Below are 8,854 nucleotides of genomic sequence, written 5' to 3' on the forward strand. Positions count from 1 at the left end.
AAATCGAAATTATTAAATTTATTTAATATTATTATTATATTGTATATTAAATGCAATTAATTAATAAAACACTGTGTGTATATGGACCATAATATACACGCGTTGCGATATGTATTGTTCATCTCAGTTATGCGCATACATTGGATAATGCAACAACCTAAAATGTACAATGTTGTACCTGATTATTACAGGTTAATGTTTTATATAAATTTCAATATATATCGCTAAAAAAAAGTATTAATACCGTAAATGCCATTTAAAAAATACTTGATATATTATTGGTTATATGAAACTAAGACATTTCGCAGCATTCGTTTTAGGTATAAAAATCAATTTATTGAAGGAATTGATATATGCCAGTAAAATGGTGTATTTTTAATTTCTTTCAATAAAAACATATATGACAAAATTACCAAACCAATATATAAAACTCTAAGCGGTGGATCACTCGGCTCATGGGTCGATGAAGAACGCAGCAAACTGTGCGTCATCGTGTGAACTGCAGGACACATGAACATCGACATTTTGAACGCATATCGCAGTCCATGCTGTTATGTACTTTAATTAATTTTATAGTGCTGCTTGGACTACATATGGTTGAGGGTTGTAAGACTATGCTAATTAAGTTGTTTATATAAATTTTATAATGAAATTTTATAAGCATATGGTATATTATTGGATAATAATAATTTAATTATTATATTATTCATAATATTAACAAATATATGAAAAACATTATCTCACATTAGTAAATAATTTGAATGTGAAAAACGAAGAGAAATATTTTCTTTTTCAATCAAATAATACTGAGAAATGTCTAGCATAAAAAATTTATCTAGAATTGTCTCTTATTAAAGATTAGTAAATAGAAAGCCGTTGACAATATTATTATTCTTCGTTGATTCGTTAGACCAAACAAATGCCATACAAATATATAAAATATATAACGAATTTAATAAAATGTTTTATCATTATATATAAAGAATTAATTGCAAAAAAAGTTATACACAACCTCAACTCATATGGGACTACCCCCTGAATTTAAGCATATTAATTAGGGGAGGAAAAGAAACTAACCAGGATTTTCTTAGTAGCGGCGAGCGAAAAGAAATCAGTTCAGCACTAAGTCACTTTGTCTATATGGCAAATGTGAGATGCAGTGTATGGAGCGTCAATATTCTAGTATGAGAAATTAACGATTTAAGTCCTTCTTAAATGAGGCCATTTACCCATAGAGGGTGCCAGGCCCGTATAACGTTAATGATTACTAGATGATGTTTCCAAAGAGTCGTGTTGCTTGATAGTGCAGCACTAAGTGGGTGGTAAACTCCATCTAAAACTAAATATAACCATGAGACCGATAGTAAACAAGTACCGTGAGGGAAAGTTGAAAAGAACTCTGAATAGAGAGTTAAACAGTACGTGAAACTGCTTAGAGGTTAAGCCCGATGAACCTGAATATCCGTTATGGAAAATTCATCATTAAAATTGTAATATTTAAACAATATTATGATAATAGTGTGCATTTTTTCCATATAAGGACATTGTAATCTATTAGCATACAAAATTTATCATAAAATATAACTTATAGTTTATTCAAATTAATTTGCTTGCATTTTAACACAGAATAAATGTTATTAATTTGATAAAGTGCTGATAGATTTATATGAATACAGTGCGTTAATTTTTCGGAATTATATAATGGCATAATTATCATTGATTTTTGTGTTTATTATATGCACTTGTATGATTAACAATGCGAAAGATTCAGGATACCTTCGGGACCCGTCTTGAAACACGGACCAAGGAGTCTAACATATGTGCAAGTTATTGGGATATAAACCTAATAGCGTAATTAACTTGACTAATAATGGGATTAGTTTTTTAACTATTTATAGCTAATTAACACAATCCCGGGGCGTTCTATATAGTTATGTATAATGATATTTATATTATTTATGCCTCTAACTGGAACGTACCTTGAGCATATATGCTGTGACCCGAAAGATGGTGAACTATACTTGATCAGGTTGAAGTCAGGGGAAACCCTGATGGAAGACCGAAACAGTTCTGACGTGCAAATCGATTGTCAGAATTGAGTATAGGGGCGAAAGACCAATCGAACCATCTAGTAGCTGGTTCCTTCCGAAGTTTCCCTCAGGATAGCTGGTGCATTTTAATGTTATATAAAATAATCTTATCTGGTAAAGCGAATGATTAGAGGCCTTAGGGTCGAAACGATCTTAACCTATTCTCAAACTTTAAATGGGTAAGAACCTTAACTTTCTTGATATGAAGTTCAAGGTTATGATATAATGTGCCCAGTGGGCCACTTTTGGTAAGCAGAACTGGCGCTGTGGGATGAACCAAACGTAATGTTACGGTGCCCAAATTAACAACTCATGCAGATACCATGAAAGGCGTTGGTTGCTTAAAACAGCAGGACGGTGATCATGGAAGTCGAAATCCGCTAAGGAGTGTGTAACAACTCACCTGCCGAAGCAACTAGCCCTTAAAATGGATGGCGCTTAAGTTGTATACCTATACATTACCGCTAAAGTAGATGATTTATATTACTTGTGATATAAATTTTGAAACTTTAGTGAGTAGGAAGGTACAATGGTATGCGTAGAAGTGTTTGGCGTAAGCCTGCATGGAGCTGCCATTGGTACAGATCTTGGTGGTAGTAGCAAATAATCGAATGAGACCTTGGAGGACTGAAGTGGAGAAGGGTTTCGTGTGAACAGTGGTTGATCACGAGTTAGTCGGTCCTAAGTTCAAGGCGAAAGCCGAAAATTTTCAAGTAAAACACAAATGCCATACAAATATAATTATATTATATAAATCAAGCTAATTAATATACTTGAATAATTTTGAACGAAAGGGAATACGGTTCCAATTCCGTAACCTGTTGAGTATCCGTTTGTTATTAAATATGGGCCTCGTGCTCATCCTGGCAACAGGAACGACCATAAAGAAGCCGTCGAGAGATATCGGAAGAGTTTTCTTTTCTGTTTTATAGCCGTACTACCATGGAAGTCTTTCGCAGAGAGATATGGTAGATGGGCTAGAAGAGCATGACATATACTGTTGTGTCGATATTTTCTCCTCGGACCTTGAAAATTTATGGTGGGGACACGCAAACTTCTCAACAGGCCGTACCAATATCCGCAGCTGGTCTCCAAGGTGAAGAGTCTCTAGTCGATAGAATAATGTAGGTAAGGGAAGTCGGCAAATTAGATCCGTAACTTCGGGATAAGGATTGGCTCTGAAGATTGAGATAGTCGGGCTTGATTGGGAAACAATAACATGGTTTATGTGCTCGTTCTGGGTAAATAGAGTGTCTGGCATTTATGTTGGTCACTTGTTCCCCGGATAGTTTAGTTACGTAGCCAATTGTGGAACTTTCTTGCTAAAATTTTTAAGAATACTAATTGGGTTAAACCAATTAGTTCTTATTAATTATAACGATTATCAATTAACAATCAATTCAGAACTGGCACGGACTTGGGGAATCCGACTGTCTAATTAAAACAAAGCATTGTGATGGCCCTAGCGGGTGTTGACACAATGTGATTTCTGCCCAGTGCTCTGAATGTCAAAGTGAAGAAATTCAAGTAAGCGCGGGTCAACGGCGGGAGTAACTATGACTCTCTTAAGGTAGCCAAATGCCTCGTCATCTAATTAGTGACGCGCATGAATGGATTAACGAGATTCCTACTGTCCCTATCTACTATCTAGCGAAACCACAGCCAAGGGAACGGGCTTGGAATAATTAGCGGGGAAAGAAGACCCTTTTGAGCTTGACTCTAATCTGGCAGTGTAAGGAGACATAAGAGGTGTAGAATAAGTGGGAGATATTAGACTTCGGTTTGGTATCGCCAATGAAATACCACTACTCTTATTGTTTCCTTACTTACTTGATTAAATGGAACGTGTATCATTTCCTAGCCATTATACGGATATATTTATTATATCTTATGGTATTGGGTTTTGATGCAAGCTTCTTGATCAAAGTATCACGAGTTTGTTATATAATCGCAAACAAATTCTTTAATAAAACGGTGCATTTATGTATTTTTGATTTGAAAATTTGGTATAACTCCAATTACTCAGGTATGATCCAATTCAAGGACATTGCCAGGTAGGGAGTTTGACTGGGGCGGTACATCTCTCAAATAATAACGGAGGTGTCCCAAGGCCAGCTCAGTGCGGACAGAAACCACACATAGAGCAAAAGGGCAAATGCTGACTTGATCTCGGTGTTCAGTACACACAGGGACAGCAAAAGCTCGGCCTATCGATCCTTTTGGTTTAAAGAGTTTTTAACAAGAGGTGTCAGAAAAGTTACCATAGGGATAACTGGCTTGTGGCGGCCAAGCGTTCATAGCGACGTCGCTTTTTGATCCTTCGATGTCGGCTCTTCCTATCATTGTGAAGCAAAATTCACCAAGCGTTGGATTGTTCACCCATGCAAGGGAACGTGAGCTGGGTTTAGACCGTCGTGAGACAGGTTAGTTTTACCCTACTAATGACAAAACGTTGTTGCGACAGCATTCCTGCGTAGTACGAGAGGAACCGCAGGTACGGACCAATGGCACAATACTTGTTCGAGCGAACAGTGGTATGACGCTACGTCCGTTGGATTATGCCTGAACGCCTCTAAGGTCGTATCCGTGCTGGACTGCAATGATAAATAAGGGGCAATTTGCATTGTATGGCTTCTAAACCATTTAAAGTTTATAATTTACTTTATAAACGACAATGGATGTGATGCCAATGTAATTTGTAACATAGTAAATTGGGAGGATCTTTGATCACCTGATGCCGCGCTAGTTACATATAAAAGCATTATTTAATACAATGACAAAGCCTAGAATCAATTGTAAACGACTTTTGTAACAGGCAAGGTGTTGTAAGTGGTTGAGCAGCTGCCATACTGCGATCCACTGAAGCTTATCCTTTGCTTGATGATTCGATAATAAAGATGTTGCAAGCGGGCATAATCATTATGCTTGCTTGCAGCATCGCACGCCACTTTGTTTGTGGTGTGTAAGGTAGGGAAGAAGAAATATAAAAGACCTAAATTGGAAACATCAATATATAAGTAAATATTGAACAAACAAAATGTATCGTCATCTTATTAGTGACGCGATGATAAAGTGGCAAACATATTCCATGTATAAATATTCCTATGGTATTAAAATTCAAGTAAAGAGGACATATATAAAAGTTTGTATATATGGTTCATTCAATGGTAGCAGCGGTTGGTTGGTTGGTGTCTGCTCCTCTTATTGTTCAAAACTTATGTTATGGTAGCAAGTCTATATCGTCATATTATTAGTGACGCGAAAAAGTAGTGGCAAAACATATTCCATGTATAAATAAATATTCCTATGGTATTGAAATTCAAGTAAAGAGGCCATTCAAGTAAAGAGGACTTATATAAATATAAGTATATATAATGGTAGCAGCGCGGTTGGTTGGTTGGTGTGTCTGCTCCTCTTATTGTTCAAAACTTATGTTATGGTAGCAAGACTGTATCGTCATATTATTAGTGACGCGAAAAAGTAGTGGCAAAACATATTCCATGTATAAATATTCCTATGGTATTGAAATTCAACTAAAGAGGACATATAAAATTACTATCAATGGTAGCAGTGGTTGGTTGGTTGGTGGTTGGTTGGCGGCTGCTCCTATTATTGTTCAAGACTTATGTTATGGTAGCAAGTCTGTATCGTCATATTAATTATTAGTGACGCGAAAAAGTAGTGGAAATCATATTCCATGTATAAATAGATTCCTATGGTAATGAAATTTTCAAGTAAAGAGAGGACCATTCAAGTAAGAGGACATATAAAAAGTAAGTATATGTTCCTCCAATGGTAGCAGTGGTTGGTTGGTTGGCGGCTGATCCTCTTATTGTTCAAAACTTATTTTATCAATATGAGTTTGGCAATACAATAAAGAAGACCAATCTAATCCATATAAAACTAAATGTATTATATGGATATGCTTAGGAAACCCATATATTCATAAAAAAAAATTATGTATAGAAAATTATACATATATCTTTTATATAAATGAATCGTATGGATATCGCCTTATGGTAGGTATAATAACTTTTTAAGGCATAATAATGTATAATATAGAAAATATACATTGAAATATAAATGCATTTTTATAGATATGGCGGCATATAAGTGCCATATACACAAGAATAAATAATAGAATTTACCAATATATAATTAAAATGAGATATATAAACCTAGTGAGGGGCTGCACTAGTATATGAATCGTATGGATATGGCTTATAGGTATAATACCTATAAGGCATAATAATGTATAATATAATAAATATAAATTAAGATATGAATGAATTATATAAATATGGCATAGAAATGCCATATACATACATAAGAATAAATGGTAGAATTTACCCATATATCACTGAAACACGATATATAAACCTAATGATAGCTGGCACTAGTACTGTAAACATGCACGCAATAGTGCGTGGGGTAAAAAACTACTATAGGGAGGTGGTCGTTGGCGGGCCCCTCCTCGTATTGGTCAAAACTTATGTTATGCATATGAATTTGTCAATACTATATAGAACGCCAAGCATATCCATATAAACTATGGATATGCATAGAAATCCATACAAAAGTAAAAAAAAATTATGTATAGAAAAATATACATATATTTATATAAGTGAATCGTATGGATATGGCTTATAGGTATAATACCTATAAGGCATAATAATGTATAACAAGTAAATATACATTGAAATGTGAATGCATTGTATGGATATGGCATATAAATGCCATATATATAGAAATAAATTGTATATCAATGATATAACAATTATAAACCTAGTGAGGGGCGGCACTAGTGAATGAATCGTATGGATATGGCTTATAGGTATAATACCTATAAGGCATAATAATGTATAATATAATAAATATACATTAAGATATGAATGGATTGTATAAATATGGCATAGAAATGCCATATACATAAGAATAAATGGTAGAATTTACCCATATATCACTGAAACACGATATATAAACCTAGTGATAGCTGGCACTAGTACTGTAAACAGGCACGCAATAGTGCGTGGGGTAAAAAACTACTATAGGGAGGTGGTCGTTGGCGGGCCCCTCCTCGTATTGGTCAAAACTTATGTTATGCATATGAATTTGTCAATACTATATAGAACGCCAAGCATATCCATATAAACTATGGATATGCATAGAAATCCATACAAAAGTAAAAAAAAATTATGTATAGAAAAATATACATATATTTATATAAGTGAATCGTATGGATATGGCTTATAGGTATAATACCTATAAGGCATAATAATGTATAACAAGTAAATATACATTGAAATGTGAATGCATTGTATGGATATGGCATATAAATGCCATATATATAGAAATAAATTGTATATCAATGATATAACAATTATAAACCTAGTGAGGGGCGGCACTAGTGAATGAATCGTATGGATATGGCTTATAGGTATAATACCTATAAGGCATAATAATGTATAATATAATAAATATACATTAAGATATGAATGGATTGTATAAATATGGCATAGAAATGCCATATACATAAGAATAAATGGTAGAATTTACCCATATATCACTGAAACACGATATATAAACCTAGTGATAGCTGGCACTAGTACTGTAAACAGGCACGCAATAGTGCGTGGGGTAAAAAACTACTATAGGGAGGTGGTCGTTGGCGGGCCCCTCCTCGTATTGGTCAAAACTTATGTTATGCATATGAATTTGTCAATACTATATAGAACGCCAAGCATATCCATATAAACTATGGATATGCATAGAAAACCATACAAAAGTAAAAAAAAATTATGTATAGAAAAATATACATATATTTATATAAGTGAATCGTATGGATATGGCTTATAGGTATAATACCTATAAGGCATAATAATGTATAACAAGTAAATATACATTGAAATGTGAATGCATTGTATGGATATGGCATATAAATGCCATATATATAGAAATAAATTGTATATCAATGATATAACAATTATAAACCTAGTGAGGGGCGGCACTAGTGAATGAATCGTATGGATATGGCTTATAGGTATAATACCTATAAGGCATAATAATGTATAATATAATAAATATACATTAAGATATGAATGGATTGTATAAATATGGCATAGAAATGCCATATACATAAGAATAAATGGTAGAATTTACCCATATATCACTGAAACACGATATATAAACCTAGTGATAGCTGGCACTAGTACTGTAAACAGGCACGCAATAGTGCGTGGGGTAAAAAACTACTATAGGGAGGTGGTCGTTGGCGGGCCCCTCCTCGTATTGGTCAAAACTTATGTTATGCATATGAATTTGTCAATACTATATAGAACGCCAAGCATATCCATATAAACTATGGATATGCATAGAAAACCATACAAAAGTAAAAAAAAATTATGTATAGAAAAATATACATATATTTATATAAGTGAATCGTATGGATATGGCTTATAGGTATAATACCTATAAGGCATAATAATGTATAACAAGTAAATATACATTGAAATGTGAATGCATTGTATGGATATGGCATATAAATGCCATATATATAAGAAATAAATTGTATATCAATGATATAACAATTATAAACCTAGTGAGGGGCGGCACTAGTGAATGAATCGTCTGGATATGGCTTATAGGTATAATACCTATAAGGCATAATAATGTATAATATAATAAATATACATTAAGATAGGAATGGATTGTATAAATATGGCATAGAAATGCCATATACATAAGAATAAATGGTAGAATTTACC

At 33.8% G+C, this 8,854-nt stretch overlaps 2 non-coding genes across 2 annotated transcripts; both read left to right on the top strand.

Moving 5' to 3' along the window:
* The first annotated feature begins 428 nt into the window (after positions 1-428).
* LOC119558870 lies at positions 429-607 on the top strand. The gene has a single exon (XR_005220491.1). It is a non-coding gene; the product is annotated as a 5.8S ribosomal RNA (ribosomal RNA).
* Positions 608-1,008: 401 nt separating this feature from the next.
* Positions 1,009-4,979, top strand: LOC119558865. Its single transcript, XR_005220487.1, has one exon. It is a non-coding gene; the product is annotated as a large subunit ribosomal RNA (ribosomal RNA).
* Positions 4,980-8,854: the final 3,875 nt, after the last annotated feature.

Source organism: Drosophila subpulchrella, unplaced genomic scaffold (assembly GCF_014743375.2).
Source record: "Drosophila subpulchrella strain 33 F10 #4 breed RU33 unplaced genomic scaffold, RU_Dsub_v1.1 Primary Assembly Seq146, whole genome shotgun sequence".
NCBI classification, from domain to species: domain Eukaryota; kingdom Metazoa; phylum Arthropoda; class Insecta; order Diptera; family Drosophilidae; genus Drosophila; species Drosophila subpulchrella.